We start from the raw sequence: 18,518 nt of genomic DNA, 5'->3' as shown, positions 1-18,518 counted from the left end.
CCCTCCTTCTCTCTCCTTTAAATGGCAATGGCTTATAAAATTAATTACTTATATACCTCACAGAGACACAATACTTAATTAATATTTGTTAAGTGCTTTGACATTCTGATGGAAGACATCATACTATTGTGCATCATTATTAACACAGTGTAAAAGCAATGCCATTGGTGCTGCTCAAGCAGAATGGTGAAGGGCATCTATTCAGTTTTCTGATTTAAAAGGGGGAATGGACATGGAAAAGGTTTAGGAAAGCAATTTAAATCTCAGCCTAAAGAGGAAGGGAGACTGGGGGGGAGAGGAGCTAAAACATTTTTCAGAGGTATTAACTGTGCATTGTGCATTAATTCCCACAAAGTTAAATTGTAAGCACCTACAGCAAAATCCTGGCTCCAATCAAGTACACGGAAAATGTATCACTGACTTCAGTGAGGTGAAGATTGTTAGTTTCTGTCATAATTTCCAGCAGATGCATCCCATATGCTSGTTTGCAACTTTGCACGGTTGCTTGTTTATAGTTTAGGTTCAGGAAATAACCTCATCAAGCTCGGGCATGCTCACCATGTAAAGGCAACTGCTCAGCTTCTAAACTTTCTACTGCATCCCACACTTGGAGGTAACCTTTCCATTCTGTTAATKAATTTGGAATTTAAGTTAGTGGCAAAACTCCAATTAAATAGAAGCTGTGTGGAGATCACTGCGGATTTTGTAATAAACATGGGAAACAAACGTCTTGTGTTTAACAGTATATACCCCTGGAGTTCAACTCATTTAYTCAGAGGCCTGTGGAATTCTAACTGGAAAAACAAACCAAAACAAACCAAACAAACAAACCCCCAAACTCCCAAAGTAACAGAAATTCAGGCAACCTATTTTTTTAAGCATTAGTCCTTCATACCTAGCAAGATTATTATTCAGAGAAACATGTTCCTCACCACTTCTGGATAAAGCAGAGTTAATTCAACTGAAAGCTTTGCCCCTGTGAAGCTCAAAGAAGAGAGGTTAAAGAGTAGCAGGGGAGAGGCACTAAAACTTGAGAGAAGGCACCTTTSAGCTTCTAGTATTAAGAAGAGTCACTTTCAAGCAGCAGCCTACAGCTACTTTAGGTAAGAAACCAAATGAAAATGTTCTAGGCTACAAATTTTTATTTTTTTAAAAGGACTGAAGACTTTTATGTGGTGTATATGGGGCCCTTTTCCAAGTGGTGTGTGATGGCTTCCATTTTCTTCATGTACTCCTATACAGCACAGGAAAGCTTAGAAGTACTATTTATTCTAAAGCATCTATTAAGGTGGGCTCTGTAACCACACTACATRTAGAAATGTTGTACTACAGCAAACCAACACTTGTGGAGCAGTTTTGTGTCTATGCAACTGGTAGACCAGATGTAATGATCATGTTGCACATAGCAGCTCTCCCTTTCACTTGTGCTAGTATGCTGTATGTTTTTAACTGTRGTGCAGGCTCTGAAGCACGTAGGCTTGTAGTTTTCTCTCTGAGTGCTTGTACAGCTGTGTCCACAAATGTATGTGTCCAGTAAAGTACAAGGAAATGTTCCTGGATGCCAGAATAAGCTCAGATAGCTGCAGCTCTAATAACTCACATGCAGCTCACATTGTAGCTCTAAGTGCTGACAGTTGCTTTCCAGTCCTACTGGAATAAGCAGCAGCATTTTTCCACCTAAACTGAGCAGTGAAAATGTGTTGGTGTATGAACTACATCATGTTGCTGYTCTTGGGATCCTAAGGGCAGATGATACTAAGGTGCTAAAGCAAAAATTCAAGCCTAAAGCTTTAATTGACTAGAAGTTAAATGTGTGATACTTAAGCCATGTGAGAACAGTGCTGTGTCACTCCTGTAAACAGACAGCCTGCCTGTGTCTCATTCCTCAGAATGCTAAGTTATAAGATACCTMCTGGACAATCAGTAACCAAATATGGCAAATGTTTCTCCAAAGTCCGCCTTTATAATTGCTGGAGATAATGGTGCGCAGGCAGTAGAGAGGAAAAATCATTCTGTCAATTGCTTGGCATGGCTRCTTATAGGGAAGGCCACTTAAGAGATGCTAACTACATATTTTGAAGCAATATTAATTTTGTGGAGGGGCCAGAAGAAAATAATACCAGAAATCAAAGTGAGCAAAGCTGTATGTAGGACTTAGTGGTATCTACACYGAGTTGACAAGACATGAAAGATTTTTGAGATAATACTGTTCCTCATTTTTAGACCTCAAGAAAAAACACCATCCTCCTAAATAAGGTATTTCATGGCTTGTTTTCCTCATTGTGTGTCCATCTACATTATTCTTGACTTGTTACCTGGYTAGGCCTGTCTTTCTCCTACCGGCTTATACTTTTTTCCTCAGTAGCTGAAGAGCAGCCCAGCAGCAAACTCTAAAAAACAAACAGACCTGTATGGAAAGTATCTGAATTTCCTCTAAGCCTGTCTAATGAATTCTAATCACTCTTATCTCACCTGCTTTCCAGAGTAGGTTCTTGCCRTTCTCTAACCTTTTAACTTAAGTTTCTGTGCATGGTTTTAATGCTAAAACTTCTTTTGTGGTTCTCTTATGCCATGAACAGTACACAAAACTATTAATTTTTATCTCTGGCAGAACTTGCATTCCTTCTACGTATTTACAATCTGCCAAACAGAACTATCATTCAGCAGTTTAGTCACTCTGTATCCACAAATGCCTCTGCATTCGGRGTATCTTTCTATTTTTTCCTACCTCCCAGGTACCCTATGTACATTTCCCAGCCTCAGGGAATGATCTCTCATGTTGCATTTTTATGAATGTTGTTCAGATGACCATGTCTTTTTGAGTAGTCCAGATCTTGGTGTATCACTTTGTGTTTACCTTCAATTTGTGGCATTCACCAATACCATACAACCAGTTGTAGAGGCTCTCGTAGAGTGCCTAAACTGAAAAGGAGTGGTGTGAAGTCTTTGGGACTATGTTAGACTTCTGTTGAATGAAATTTCCCTATGGATATTCCCATTTCTTATGGGTCTTCCTTCTGGRGGATTGAGTATGTCAATTTAAATTATTTTAATGCTAGACTAGATTTTTATAAATACTGGCTGGCTACTGCTGGCTATGTCTATATCAGGAATAAGCATGAGTCTGCAAATGAAAATACCTGGTGCTGAGCACWGTGTTCCCACTATGGCTCTGTGTGTGTGGTTTGTCTAGGTTAGCTCTTGCCTGCCCTCATGGACTTTCCCATCTATGAATTGTGGACAGTGCTGGGGATTCGGTGGTGGTGCAGCCTCTGGTAATCCATCTGAAAACTTCATGTTCATGTTCAGAGTGCAGTACATGGAGACAATCTGCTTCAAACCCACATTCCTGTCTCTCAGTCTTAACATCATCAAAGTGAGAATCTGCACTATTGCTGGTGCACAGATCAACACCTGTCAGACAGTCTGGGAGATTACTGTTGCCATTAATGAACATAATCCACATCTGGAGAAGGCACACAGGGATGTGCAAGATCTCTATCTCTTTGTYAGTTAATGGGAAAAGCTTACAAAGCCAATCTTCAAAGCAGATATAGCTAGAGATAGGAAAAAAAAGAAAACATTCTCTGTTCACTTGCCTCCAGTTTGATCTATTAGAGGCCTAACAAAATAATGGCAGAACACATTTTGATGTAATGGATAATTTGGCTTACTATGTTTAGTGCAGTGATCAAATTAATAGCAGGACTGACTTTTTATTTGGTTTATGGAAGGGTAAGAAAGGTAGGCCAAAGCTCCTGTTATCTGCTGCGTACTGAGGATATGCAGAGTACTCTGAGACAATTCTGGAAACAGGGACTATGTATTTTAGCTGGCGGTATGCTATGCAAACATTTAGTGAAAATTCTTAAACACCAAGAAAAGCAAATTACTCTGCCCTGGGGGAAGGGGGTTGGGGTTGTTAAATTCAACTGCTATTACTGCTGTGCAGTTGTTAAAAAAACACCACTGTAACAAAGCAGATGAAAGTATTCTGTCACTTAAGACATTTTGATACCAGAAAGGATCCCTAAAACATGCTAAAAGACAAATGCAATGTTTTTTCAAGTTGCTCACAACAGGAAAAGACTAAGAAGTAATACTGAACTGATAAYTTGAAATTTTACTAACATATTCCAGTATTCTTSTGCATCAGATAWCTTTTCAGAAGTACACTCTCAAGAATTTTCTATATTCTGAGTAGAAAAAAAGTAAAACTTCAAGAGGTTAGTTCCCACATTAGCCTGATGGTCATGTAACTGCTCCTCCCAACAACTGATATAGCCTTTTTCTGAAACCTCCTCATTTACGCAAAATCACAACTCAAACCTGTAGACCAAATCACTAACAGCAGTACAAAGAAATAGAAAAATCCACCTAAGTGCCTCTTTTCCCCTCTTCCCTCCCACTTGCATGAATATGCAAGCWTTTCAAGGTAGGTGTTTACACACATCATTTGTTGACTTGTTTTAGTGGCACTTGCAGAGCTGGGAGTTGGACAAGCAGAGAGGTCTACACACAAAAGTTGTCTAGAGCTGATATACCAAGCTTTCAGACCTGTCTCTGGAGCCTCCTCCTAATTCTCAGAACAACCACAAGCTGGCCCGCCAACAAACGTCCTCAGAGCTGCTCCAAAGGCTGGGCTGCAGACTGGGTAAAGACAGCACCAACAAACGAGGGAAGCTGCTGTGTAACAGCAATGCTCACATGGAGGAAGCTGTACTGGTTAACAGATAAGCTGCACTCACCTGTGCTGGCTAAACTGGGGGAGGTATAAAAGAAAGGCCAAGTGCCTTRACAGGCAGTGCTTAGGGAGGGTGTGCGTGGGCCCATCTCTTTGTGTGAGCTCCAAGTCTCAAGGCACCTTAAGTGTAGTGAAAACAACCCCCAGCATCAGCTCTTCTTCCTGCTTGATTTTATGTTGTGGTCACAGCTGCAAAGGTAAGGATGTTATTTTGCTCCTCTGGCATTGAGTCAAACCCCAGAAGTTTGTATTAGAAAAGTGGCCTGGAAAGTACTGTATTAACAGACATGCAAAGCCCCTGACTTCTGGGGAATAACCAGCTTTGAAATAAAATACGCTCAGCAATAATCCATGCACACTTCATTAATTTCAGAACTGCAACMGTAAAGTACTACTTAGAAAAAGCTGTAAGATAGTAATGAAGGCTTTGGGTTTTATTTTTATTTTTAATCCCATAAGCTCCTTATCTCTATTCTCCATATTTTTTCATTCAATTTACAGTAGTCTAAGTTAAAGCTCATCTAACAAAAAAATGACACATTAGGTTTGGCTAGCCTCTTCACTCCCCTCTTGATGAGAATCCTTTCTTCCTCGGGGGAATAAAGGCAACAACTTTACAACTGGTACATTGCTTGTATAAGATAACTTTTCTTTGCACTTTGTGTTTAAGGGAATTTGGCTGATCTGAGGTATTTCAGCACTTTAAAAAAATTGAGATAATGAGGGCAGCAATTTTTGCCAAGTCTTAACTAGCACAAAAGGATCTCTAGGCAGAAAGGCAGTATTTTGTTATCTGTCAACATGCATGCATCTTCACCACACCCCCAGTTAAGTTTGAGAACCATTGACACGGGCTACTGCACAGTATGAAACATCGGTTTACTGTTCAAATTTGAGCCAAAGCTTAGACTCAAAACAGAGTAGATGCAGTTTAACATTGGATTTAAGGGCAGGTCTGAGGAGTTGCTGCTGGAACGGGGGTCCTCATKCCACTTTTCCCGTCCTACTGTGCATCTGCAGCGCATGCCACGCCCAGAAAGCTTCGATGCACTGGAAAAAGCAACTTTCAAAAAGCCAGCTGATCCCCAAGCCTGATGCAAGAGGTACAGCACGATGCTCTGCTGGGCGGGGGAACAGGGCCACCTTGCTGTCGCAGTCTGCTATTACTCCATACAGCCTTTGAGGCTGGACTAGGATTTTTAAAAATCTGTTCCAACACTTCAGTTCATCAAAAACTGGCTCTAAAAGAAGCAACCCAGGCCACTCGTATGTTGCATGTTCATGTTGCATGCTCTCTTCTTGCACTTAAAGAGTTCATGTGAATGAGCAAAGCGAAACCAACTAGGCCGGTTAGCACGAGCATCTAGCCTTGTCAGTAAGAAGGGATAGGGGAATCTTGTTTGCTTCAGTGATCAGAACAGACTCATACAGGGACTTTTACTCCACTTTTACTCCAACAGACTCATACTCCACTTTTTATGGAGAAAGAAACATAGCAATCCCTTTCCTTTGCAGTATTTGAACGTTAAACACACTCAAGACAACCCGATCGCTTCACAAGCTATACCTTAACCATGTTCCTTAACCATGTGGATGAATTACCGCAAACAACTCACTTTATGTTTTCCCTACCTCTTCACATTTCCTCTGGCTGTGCTCCTGCCACCGAGTTCCCCACAGCACAGGGCACCTTGGGCCTGTGCCTGTTCTAAACAACGAGATGTTTTCAGCCATACTTCTGTTTTTTCTCCGCTTTCTTTGTAGCTTGCTAGATAAATTTGCCTCGCACCCCTCTTCTGAAGACGGCKGAGATGTATCTCAAGTGCAATTACCATTACCAAGCCCAGAGGGGAAATGAGTTCGGACTCTCGGTGTCACGGAGCACGCCCCTCTGCCCGCCTCACGGCACTGCKGCCCTCACCGCCATGCCACCGCTCAATGGCCCTGGTTTGACCCCTTTGTAGGCACCCGCCGCTCCCCGCAGTCACGGCGGCCCTGCAGTGGCCGGAGCCCCGACGGGACTCCCCCGGTACAAACCCTCCCCGCGCCCTCCCCGCCCCCGCGGGGCCCCGGCCGCCCCCGCCGCCATTTTGCGCCGGCCGAGCCCGCCAGGAGGGGCGGCGGGGCTGGCTCGGGTGTGGCGGTGCCGGCGGGAGCGGCGGCGGGGCCCGCCCTGGCCGCGCCCCGGCTCGGCTGCCCGGCCCCACTCACGGCAGCGGCGGTCGGGTCGGGCTCACGGGGGGGCCGCCATTGTTGCGGTGCCGGCGGGGCGCGGCAGGGGGCGATGGCGGGAGGAGGCGCGGACGGCGGAGGGGAGGGTGTTAGTGTCTCTCTGGTCGGAAGGGACCCGCAGGGACCATCGACTCCGACTCCTGGCCCCGCACACCCCAAGGGTCCCGGTGCCTGAGAGCGTTGTCCATACGCTTCTTGAATTCTGTTACGCTTGGTSCTGCGGCGACTTCCCTGCGGAGCCTATTCCAGCGCCCAGCCACCCTCTGGGGGAAGAACTTTATTCTAATATCCAACCTAAACCTCCTCGGTATAACTCCAGGCCATTCCCTCGGGTCCTGTCACCAGAGAAAAAAGATCAGTGCTTGTCTCCCCCTTCATAAGGAAATTGCAGACTCTGATAAGGTTTCTCCTCAGTCTMCAGATTGGACAGACCAGGTGACCTCATCCACTCCTTCTAATGGCTTCTCCTCACTGCCCTTTGCCATCTTTGTTGCCCTCCTTTGGACACTAACWGCTCACTASCTTTCTTATAATGTGGTGTCACCTCACGGTGGCACTGGGACCGCCTGTGTCTCAAAAGCAGCATTTTCCGAGGGTCCCTCTTCTCACTGGTAGGGTTGAGGGTTTCCTCAGTCTGTGTGTCACCGGAGGTGGCAGGTGTCCCGCAGCCATGGCCTTGGCTGCCGGGCGATTGAGGGAAGAGACGAGTGCAGTCCCCTGGTGCTGCTGCCCAGGCTTCCCCACAACCCACATCCCCTCAGCTCCGTGCTGGTCATCCAGACCACACCTGAGCTTGCTGCCAGAGRTCTGCTCTCTTTTGTGGTGCTTTATTATTATTTTTTCCAGAACAAGCCCTGGTCCAAGAGACACCATGAAACCAGTCTTGTTTTGTCAGTGCAGTCAAATAAAATCGAAAAACGAACAGTGTCTGTCCAGCAATCCCCAAAGAAAATTCTGGATCTAATCTGGCCATCTGATTCAACACACTGGTATTAATATTTAATTTAATCACTGCTGTCTTTAGCTCATCTTCTTCATTCCAGATTTATCCCTCCCCATTGTTCCATGTAAGCTGTGTCCCTGTTGGAGTTTATTTAAGTGAGCTGTCCAGCACTGTCCCTGAGCTCAGTGCTTAGGCTGTGGCATTTGTAAAGTGTGTGTGTGTGTGTGAGCACTGCTGGATTACATGATCCYGAGCCTTGGCTTGCAGTCTTGATTCATCTGAAATTAAATTATGAGTGTATCAATAACGTCAGAGKACGTTCTGCTGCTGTTCCTTAGTGCATCCTACCCACTTTGATATTTACTGTATGTGCTTCCTGGCTGAGGAGTTGAGTCAGGCATTATTCTCAGGGCTCTTGCCAAGCCAGTTTGTTCTGTTACCCTAGTAGCTTCCAGCTTCTTATTTACACCTTTTGCCCTATCGTTGTGATTTAGTGGAATACTACTACCTGCTGTTTCATTCTCCCAAATAAAACTGTTTCTTCCCATGGCAGGCTTCTAGCAGTTTCCAGTCAACTACAATCAGGAGCTGATTACATTATTTTGCATTGCTTAGTTGTCTATGACAAGTGAGAAGGTGCTATGTTGTAGCTGAAGTTAATTAATGTATCTGCTTTCTAGGACTTGCAACACCCCTGGAACTGTGGAAGGTGAGAGCGGGGAGAAACATGGTGTAGAAAGATAATCAGCAGAACAAAAGGATGTGCAGGTATGACCAAAAAAAAGACAATGGGAAATACAGGACAAAAAAGGGAGTGAATAGCCCAGCTTCTTCTTACTGTTACATGTGGTTTATGTCAAAGTGACAAGGTGCTTATGAGACCTATTGATTGCAAACTTTCTCTAGCTTTTTTTATACATTATCAATATAAGAATGTAATAACTTATTACATATTATTAAAATACAATGTAATAGCTTTCAATATATTATCAATAATAGCMTTTTCWTATATTTTTATAAGTTTTATATAGGGTATTAGCAACATACAGTGTATCTGCTGGATGTAATCCAGCCAGCTGGATTAGTATGTGGACACATAGAATYACCAAGGAGCATAAATCAGAAAAAGTTCTGAAGAAAGTAGACAGGTAGATGCTGTAACAAGGAACAGTAGAGAGCTCTAATGAGAACTTGGCAGAGGCACAAGACAGTCAGCAAAATAAYGGAAAATGAAGACTTGGAGGACTAGAAAAAACCATGAACATCACAGCTGTKCATGCCCTGAAGACAAAAGTGAAAAGTCCACCATGATGAAGAGGGTTGTCTCTCATTAGAGGAAGGCACACTAGCGGAAAGGAGACCCCCATGACCACCGAATTGAGGATGACACACGCGTACTTGTAAAACTATGATATGTATTTCTGTGCCCACATATGGTAGTGAACGTATAGTGGGTGTATGGGGGGGGTGTAGTGACAATGGTAATGTTACACCATGCTTACTGCATAAATAACTGCCAATTCTAAGCAAAGGCAGGGGCGTTATGAGGAGAAATCCCCCTCACCTCCAGTGCTACACCACCACTGCAATAAACAAATACATTAAACAAATGCTCTGTAGACACAGGTCTATGGGGTTTTATTTCCAGGCCTTTTTCGGGCATCATTACACTGCTAAAAAGCCCTGTTAAGACACTATTTTGTATGCAAAGCTGCAGGGATTTTTAATTTTTTTCTCCCATCTTGCCTTTCTGCTACTGTGCCTTCCTTGGTGGATACAGTTGCCTTTACCTTCAGAGTGGGTATGACTCCTACATGACTATTTACTCTCTGAAAATCTATTTCATACATTTTATGCCAAAAATTTGTCTACAGTTCCCAGCTATGCTTGTGTTGGCCTAACTACCCCTGCTGACCTTTTTTCCTGGTAATTTTCCAGCGATGAAAGCTGTGCAATATCCATCCARTTTTGGTGAAGCTTTATTGGTACTGAAAGGTACTTACTATTTATAGATATTTTCTCTCCTATTTCCATATGCAAAGAGAGACAGCTGCTGTAAGACACCAGTATTACTATGTCCATGCTGGGACATTTGCTGTTGCCTYTTCCCAGGCTGGCATTTTCCCCTGCACACTATCACCACCCTGGGGACCCAACTTATGCTGGCCTCATCTCACAGCTACAGATAACTCTTTCAGAGCCTATATCTCGTTACACCACTGGAAGAACTGCTCCCCCCACATCTTGTCCAGGTCTGGAGCTCATTTAAATGTTGGGGATTTTATCTAGCTGCCTGAATAAATAAACAGTCCTATGGCAGAGGGAGCTCAAGGCTGTATACAGGAATCAAACAACAGGTAGGTACAGGATTGATTTAAGCTAACCTAACTACTGGTATGGTRGAAAGAGGCAGTTGTGCCCTTGTGTTTGGCTGTATGTTGTGCCACTTCCATATGGTTTTGGGATCTGATCCATTTGGACAGTAGCTGGGTTTTTTTAATTTTTTTTTTAGTATTTATATTTTTGTTGGGTTTTTTTTCAAGATTAGTTATGAGATTGAACAGGTCCCACATCCTGTACATCACATGGCTATACAAATAGGAGCATGGTTACTGAATCTAAGGGCTCTTAGTTACATCTGCCTCTAATCACTCCCATATACATTCTTTCACATGTTCTGCTATGCATTCTGGTTTCCTATCATGTGCTAATTGATTCATTATTTTATGCTAATCACACAGTCACATGCTAGTCATTAACTGTTCCATATGTTGAACTCATGATGTATATGTTTAAATATTGTATCTCCYGGTCTGCCAATCCTCTTTTATGTAATACCACACATATGTTGAAGATCTTCAGACTTTAAACTTCCTGCTCATTAGTTTTGTGTATAATTTTTCAGTTACTTTCTGGAGCTCCTTTTTTCTRTTGTGTAACAACTGTAATTAAAGCTACTGAGGCATAATTAGTACTTTAACCGATGGTAATACAATATCTTTGAGAGGAGATGGAARTAGTTTTGAAGCATCTTATAACTTATCTGAAACAACGAGCATAGTAATGTCATCACAAACCCTAAGTGCAGTCGAAGTTAAATTAGACCACGGAAGTTTTGCAATACTTAAAATTTCATAACTGGTTCAGAAAATGTGACTCCGGCAAAAAAAAAAAAAAAAAAAAAAAAAAAAAAAAACAAAACTGGGAGGAGGCTAAATGAGTTCCTGTAATCTTTCTGATGAGGAAGTTAACAAGTCCGAAATGAAAAAATATTGAAAGAAGGGTGTGTCACTCTCAAAATCCCAATCTGCAGAATTTTAGAATGAAGAATTTAAGAATAAAGAATTTAAGGAATCCAGAGATGCATTCAATTTTTAATTTCTATAGGAAGAAGGGCTTCTTCTGGTGTGACTACTTTACACAGCACACAAGATTTACCAGAAACAGGTTGACATGATTACACTTGTGTGAAAAACAAAAAATGGTTATCCAGAGGTATTTCTWCTTTATGCTTGAGATACAGAATTTGATCCTTTGTACCTGTAATCCCAATGTAACACAGATTTAGGTGTGTATGTAGTGCACTCACTGTATAAATGCTCACCATCAGCATGGTGTAGAAAGATCTGTGGAATTCAGACCATCCTCATTTTATACGTTGTTCATTGCAGAAACTGCTGGCCTGGGGGGAAACAGCTGTACCCTCACAAGCTTTTATCTTCCAAGCCCTGAAAGAAGCAGCTGAAAGTCCTGTTGCATGTAGATAAGAAATGGCAAGAGGCTGGGAGTAAGATCTGGGTAAAAGGTGTCTCCCCTAGAAAAAACTAGTTCTTAAGCACAGTATGTTTTCTGCCAGGAAGCAATCCCAGTAGAAAGGGAGGCAAATAGTCTTGAGTAAGAGCTTGGGCTGGGCTGTCCTAGCGGCTGCTTCTCTGCATGCTTCCTGCTTGGGCAAAGTCAGGCACGTAATGGTTTCTTTCCCTCTTGGCACTTTTGAAACTCCCAATTTCCAGAGCACAGACTAATCTTGCAATGTAAACCCTACGGCTGCAACTGGGCAGACACAAGCACTGCTGATGTACCAGTGTCTGCAAACCATTGTGTGAGTGGGCTCTGGAAGTGCYTGGCTGGGGTTGTTTTCCCTAATGTGGACTCATTACGTGGTGTGCAATGCCAATTTAGACACCAAGGAGAGGAATCTCCATTTATTTATTCTAGTTTGTACAARACAAGGACCTAGGTGGTAACACACAAAAGGCTAGCCCACTGATCATCAAAACTTTATTTATATGTTTTAGCAACAAAAATATCAGTATTCATTATTATAAGTTACATAGTTTTCTCATTAATTAGTATTATATCTTCTTAGCTCAGTTTGGTTAGAGCATGGTGCTAAGAACACCAAGGTTGTAGGCTCAATTCCTGTATTAGCCATTCACTTCAGTGTTGGACATCTTGATCCCATTGAACTCAGAATATTCCTGAAATCAYTCCAGAAAAAGGGAACTACTTAACTACTGGTTAAGTGATTCTCTCACTTATGTTAATTAGTCCGAATCCTTAGTCTCTTCCTCCTCTTGAGTCAGAGTGTTTCTAGACTCAGTGGTCTGTGAGTCAGTGTTTTCAGTCTCCCCCTGCCAAAATCACCTTTTACTCAGCTGGCGCTTTAGACTGATGAGTTGCTCCTGTTCGTTCCTCCTTTTGGCCCTATCTCGGGTGTTCTGTCAAGCATGCTTGTGGTCAGTCAGTTCAGCATTCCATTGCGACTGATTTCAATAGATATATAATCCTAAATTCCTCCTTTTTTTCCTATTCTTTTTCTGCGGCTGCAGCTACTGAGGCATATTAAGGGTATAAACGAGATTCACTGATAAGTAGTTTACCATTTTAGAAATCCTCCGTCAGAGTGACCACTGCCTGGGCTTAACCGGGGCGTCTTGCCGAGGTCCCCAGGGAGGTGCCAGCCCCTTGCTAGCCATGTGCAGCTTCCAGGCCATTTTCCGGGCGAAAGCTCCCCGCCTCAGAGCCGGCTCCAGCTTCCTCTGGCTTCAGCCCGCCCCTGCAGTGCCTTATTGGATTCCCGGCCGAGGGGGTGTTGCCTGCGCGACTCCGATAGGGCGTGCGGGAGGTGATATGCCGGAGCTGCGGAGCGTTGTGTAAGGAGGAGCTGCAGGGATCGGGGGAGAATTAAAGAGGACACGTCTCTCCTCTGTGATCTGAAGAGGTTAGTGGCTATTACTTAATCCCTGCTAGCTGTAATTAGGATTTGGAAGCAGGGCTTTCGTTTTCTGTCGCCCGGCTCCCTCCCTGGGATTGCTTGCCGCCTGCTTTCCCCCCTGATTGTGGAGGATTGGGGGAGTCCTTCGAGTCACGTTGTCTTGGCTGCTCCAGAGACACCCTCCACATCAGAGGGGACGGGCCAGCACTTGGGGAGGGGGCAAGAGAGAGAAAGGAAATGAAAGGAAAAGCCCTTTATTTGGAATAGAGTCCAGGTTGCAGTGAAGCATAGTACTAGTACTAGCCTGTAAATGATGTGGAAGTAGCCAAGCAGCATCCTCGAGTGCCCAGGGCACTGCATAGTAAGAGTGTGAGAGATCATGTAAAGCCTTTCCTACAAACTGGATTTTTTTTTTTAGAAGTGCTGAGTTTCCTTTAATTCTGTGAAAGTCCGTGTTTGCTATAGCTGTTGGATGCTCCCTTCTGAAACAGCAGACCATTAAGCAAGGCTGTGCCTCAGTTTACTCATGTKTGAAGTGAGAATGAGAATGTTTTCCTTTTGTAAAGGGACGTGGAGGGGCCATATTTCAGACAACTTTTGGTAGGAGAAAGATTATTCTTAACGTTTTCTGATATGGTTACAGAATCCGTGTATAAAGCAGATCCACACTGTTAATAATTACTTTATGATCTAGTCACAGTTATCACCTGTCTATAGCTAAAAGAAAAAGGATGCATCCGGAAACACAAGTTCAGCCCTTATATAACCCCTGGCATCCTGCTGAACTTTTGTGTTGGAGCTTGTTAAAAAACCACAAATAACCAATGTTAATTAGGGCAACAGTTTATTGAACTGATTTTGTGTGAAATCATTTTAATCCAGTTTCTTGCATTGATTTGCCAATTTAATTTTTGTGGAGTAAGGATAGTCTTTCAGCTGCTGGACCTCTGGTTACAGATGTGAACACAGAATGACACTATGCCAAAAATCAATAACATAGTGTTTGAACATCTTTCTGTCATTTGTGTYGATAAATGAATAAATGAAGACAAATCTGTTTCAATAATGTAAATCCAACTTGAAGTTTAATTTTCATAATATAAAGAGCAATGGGTTAGTATTTTTAATTATTTTCAGCATATATAGGAAAGAGTTAAAGTCTTAAGAAAAACTTAGATAATAATTATTAAGAATTAAATGTTATTAATATAATAACTGATTGTGAAGTATTTTCAAATTTCTTACTGTTGGATCGGGAGACTTCCCTTGTGCTGGAGTGCTGATGACTCTGGACTCCTCCTCCTGCGTTTACATCCACATGGTCGAGAAACTCTTTTACATACACATGGTCAAAAAACTTTTTCTAATACTAATCTCTCAGTTTCTTCAGAGGGTGAGCTGAGTTACTGTTTGTGAGCAACGGGAGTTTAARTCAATAAGTATGGTGTATGTTATTCTTAACGGAGTGGCAGTGTTTATTTTGTAGAGCTGAAAAGGACACTCAACCTTTGTAGTTTTCAACTTCTTATTCTTAGTGTCCTCATTATTTTCCCAATTGTTGTGCTAATTGGATGTTTTAACACCCGCTCCTTACCCTGCAAAGACAGCCCAAACCCAACAAGCCAAAAAGACCACCACCTTCAGTTCCAAGTGACTTCATTTTAAATCTCAGAGGGCAGACCTGTTTTTTTTTGTCATCAAGAATATCTGCTGTATCCACAGGCTTTGAAAACTGAGCTCAGCAGATCCGAGCAGGACCACTCTGTTCTCTGCAATGATTATTAACCGGCCTGGTCAAAACAAGTGAAGATAAATAGATAAACTAACTGRCTAGTTTTCAAATTAAAACGGGAATCACTTTCCATCTTGATTTCAGTACTTAAGTRGATGCAGGGTTGGACTGCACTGGCATTTTTGCTTTTTAGTGATGACTAAAGTCACCTCAGTTTCATCCTTCTTGTAGGGAGAACATTGCACTCTGTGTTGTGCAGATATGTTGTAGGAAGCTTCAGAGGGTGTTTGCCATTACCACTGCTGTGGTCTATTGAAGCTCTATCTGCTCTGTCGTCCTTGGCTATGKACGCAGAATCAGGCAACAGGAGATAAAACTAAGCCGAAGTTGGGAAGAAGTGGAGGCATTAACAGAATTTGGATGGATGTGCTAGTGGGAGGATAACGCCCTGAGGAAGAGTTCCGGTGTTTTACACAGCGGTACAGCAACATCAAGGTGTGCAGGATTGTGGATAACTTTCACCTCTRATTTTCAGGCAACCATAGATCTTTCTGAAACTTGCAGGTAGTGCTCAGTGTCTTAAAAGAACTTASATTATACTCACAGTGCACCTTAGTAAGCAAGGCATTAAAAAGGTTGCTTCACTGAGTGGGGAAGCAGTTGGGTTTAGGAAAGAAAAACAGTCTGAAAGCCAAAGGTACTCTTGCAGTTTAAACCTGTAGTAAAAAAAAAAAACAACCTCAAAACCAACTAAAACCCACTCTGGATGTATCCATGCCCTGTTGTAACTTAGGAGAACAAAGGTTGCTGAGGAGCTRTCTCATGCCTCTGGAGCTGGCCGTGAGCCATTGATGAATGTTCTCATTCCTGAAAAGCCAAAGTGTTGGACTTACATATTAAAACTTTATAAAATAAGTGCAACTATATTAAAAGATAAATATACATTTGACTTGTTTCCTCACTTCTCTCTAAGCAAAAAGAGCTTTGGCTTCTTGTGTGACTGAACTTAAGAGTTCCTTAGACGAATGTTTGCATTTCAGACAGAGATCTACTGCACTAACTAGAAAACATTGCAGAAAACACACCTGACTGGGAGAGATAATGAAATACGTTTGCTAATCCCATTCCTTCAGATAAGTACAATCCACCACTTTGCCAATTGTACAACTCACATTGTTTTAAGTTTCTTTTTTTTTTTTAAATCTTCTTTTCAGTGTGCCATTATTAACCAGTTAAAAGGAGTCTGTTTGGGGCAGCTAATGTTCCTGTTATAGTAACTAAGCTAAATGCTAAATTAAAGGCTGCACAGCACTGGCTAATAAAATAAGTTGTTCTCATGGCTCAAGTAATGTTACCATGTTAATTAACTTTTCCTCTTAGTGAAATGTGTGGGTACAAAGGCATCTTTATTGTCTAGTCATTACCTCTGTTCTGTGAATGGGAAAAGAGGAAAGCTGCCAGAAAGAACATGGATTATTGAATAATCCCCAAATAATAGAAAAGAAGAAGTAGTACAGGATGTGAGGGGGAAAGTTGAGACCACAATCATTCCAGTTAAAACGTCATGGACATTTTTTTTTTTTTGCTGTGCTGGAAGTGATAAAGCTTTGTAACCCTTTCTGTTGCTAGGGAGAGCAGCCCTTAGTCAGTATTTACTGTCCTTTGCAGGGCTGACACAGATTAGCAACTGAGACTGATTAGTCAGTTATTTGGTGATGAACACAGAGACTTTGGTGGCTTGCTCGTACTTGTCTTTAAAATGCATTTGCTTTCTTTAGAATGTCTTTARAATAATTTCTCAGACATAGCAAAATTGTATGCAGCTGGAAGTGGGATCAACATGTTGATAGAGATCTTTCTCTGCTTAATGTTTAGTCTTGGTGAGAGAAGATATAAATGTATCAAGGGTGCAAGTGGGAGAGTTATGTTTGTTTGGGTTTTTGTCTTGTTTTTGTTCTTGCCATTAAATCAGATGCATAAAATTTGGATGGAGATGGCAAATTAATTCCTGCTTCSTGTCTTCCTCTAAAGCTTTGATTCTTTAGTGGCAAAAATGTTTGCTCTAGGAAATGTGTTTTTCATTTGGACTTTTGGTTTTTTGAAGTCTATTTTGTATTTACTTACTTGCTTAGTGAAGTGAAATAGCTATCCATGCATTTAGCCCATTATTTACAAATTAGGATGTACTGCCTGTTCTTATATGCCTGGTATCTGTAATGAGACCTTAAGACTGAGGGCTCTTGAATAAATATTTTCAAAATAAATAGGTCATTTGCTTGATTCTACTTACGGTTTAAGAGTAAGAGTATTCTGCCATGTGTTTCCAACCCGGTCCTTCTTGAATGGGTCCTGGTGACAGCCTGACCTTATAATATTCACAATGTAGACACAATGAAGACACAGCAAAAGAACAAAAAAAAGTCGTATTATATGAACACATAAACAGGACTTAAAGTGGCTGGTCCTTTGTTTTAGGGTAGGTAAGAGTTTCCTTTCTCCTCTTGCCTTCCAAGCAGGGAATGTAGCCATGTAATTCTCTGACTGCCCTGAGCCAAATTTTTCTGATGAGACTGCATCAGAAAGGATATGGCTTTCAAGGACACTGCCTTAATTGCCTGGTATCTTTGAAGAAGGCCCAAATTTGTGCCAGGGAAATGCATGSGGTTTCTTTTGGTTAAATAACTACTAAATAAGCTGTCGACTCTTCATTTTTTGCCTGTGGGATCTCATACCACTGTCCTGACAGATGGCCTTTTTCATCAWGACTATCATTATGAGCAGGAAGAGCTGATGCAGTTGCCAAGTCACTCTCCATCATATTTAAAAAGTCATGGCAATCAGGTGAAGGTCCCAGAGACTGGAAAAAGGGAAACATCACACTCACAGCCAGGAGATTGGACTAGRTGATCTTTAAAGGTTCCTTTTAACCCAAACCATYCTGTTGTTCTAACAAAAAGTGCAAAGTACAKTCTGTTACTGCATGCTCATAATTATTATTTTTTATTTTCACCTCCTACATGACCTTATTTTTTGCTTATATGCCTATTTGAAATAAACGTTCCTATTCCAGACTACAGATCTAAAACCCGTCAGGAGGAAAAGCCATCCAGCCTTACAGCAAGTGTAGTCAAATGGCTTTTGATCTGTAAGACTGACTCAAGCCATTGTTTGGCCACACTGTTACGTTATTGGTCCAACTCAATTTCATCCAAAACAAAACCAGTGGATCTGAGTGGACTCAGAACACAGATTATTGCAGACAGTTGTCACTAACATTTTCTAAGCTGCTGAGGCTCAATTTCTGCCTTTATGCACACAAGTCTGACCATGTCAGAGAAGAACAGAGATTTAGTGTCTAATGTCTAAGATGGGCATCTGTAAAATAGTGATAACTTACACAGATACAGCCTACCTGTAGTGTTTGTGTTTATCATATTAGTGTAAGGTGCCTTGTGTTTTTCRTTTCTAATGATAAATAATGGGATTTTGTGTTTAAAAGTGATTTTGTGGAGGGTCTACAGTCATGCCTTAGATGTAGATGGCTTAATTAATAAGTGTTAAACTTACACAGTCAACTTCTTTCCCATAACCTCAAAATTATTTCTTTAGTTATGTTAGCAGAAAGTAAGGAGAGAAGAAGGGATTTAGA

The 18,518-nt window shown here is 41.9% G+C and overlaps 2 protein-coding genes across 3 annotated transcripts in view; one reads left to right on the top strand and one right to left on the bottom strand.

The window, feature by feature from the left end:
• LOC130573118 (cytochrome c oxidase assembly factor 1 homolog) overlaps positions 1-7,034 on the bottom strand; it is a 52,916-nt gene extending 45,882 nt beyond the window's left edge. The window contains exon 1 of the mRNA XM_057365330.1: positions 6,956-7,034. The gene's annotated coding sequence lies outside the window, so the exon portion shown is untranslated. The remainder of the gene's footprint in view (positions 1-6,955) is intronic.
• Positions 7,035-8,609: 1,575 nt separating this feature from the next.
• Positions 8,610-18,518, top strand: part of BLVRA (biliverdin reductase A) — a 36,118-nt gene continuing 26,209 nt past the window's right edge. Inside the window, exon 1 of one of the 2 annotated variants that reach the window (XM_057365327.1) lies at positions 8,610-8,687. The gene's annotated coding sequence lies outside the window, so the exon portion shown is untranslated. Of the gene's footprint in view, positions 8,688-13,026; positions 13,144-18,518 lie in introns of those variants that run through there. The other variant, XM_057365326.1, reaches the window with a different exon arrangement.

This window comes from Malurus melanocephalus, unplaced genomic scaffold (genome assembly GCF_030028575.1).
Source record: "Malurus melanocephalus ecotype Western Australia unplaced genomic scaffold, MMel_1.1 scaffold_51, whole genome shotgun sequence".
NCBI classification, from domain to species: domain Eukaryota; kingdom Metazoa; phylum Chordata; class Aves; order Passeriformes; family Maluridae; genus Malurus; species Malurus melanocephalus.
Note: the sequence above shows the minus strand (reverse complement) of the source record. Positions and strands in the feature narration are given on the sequence as shown.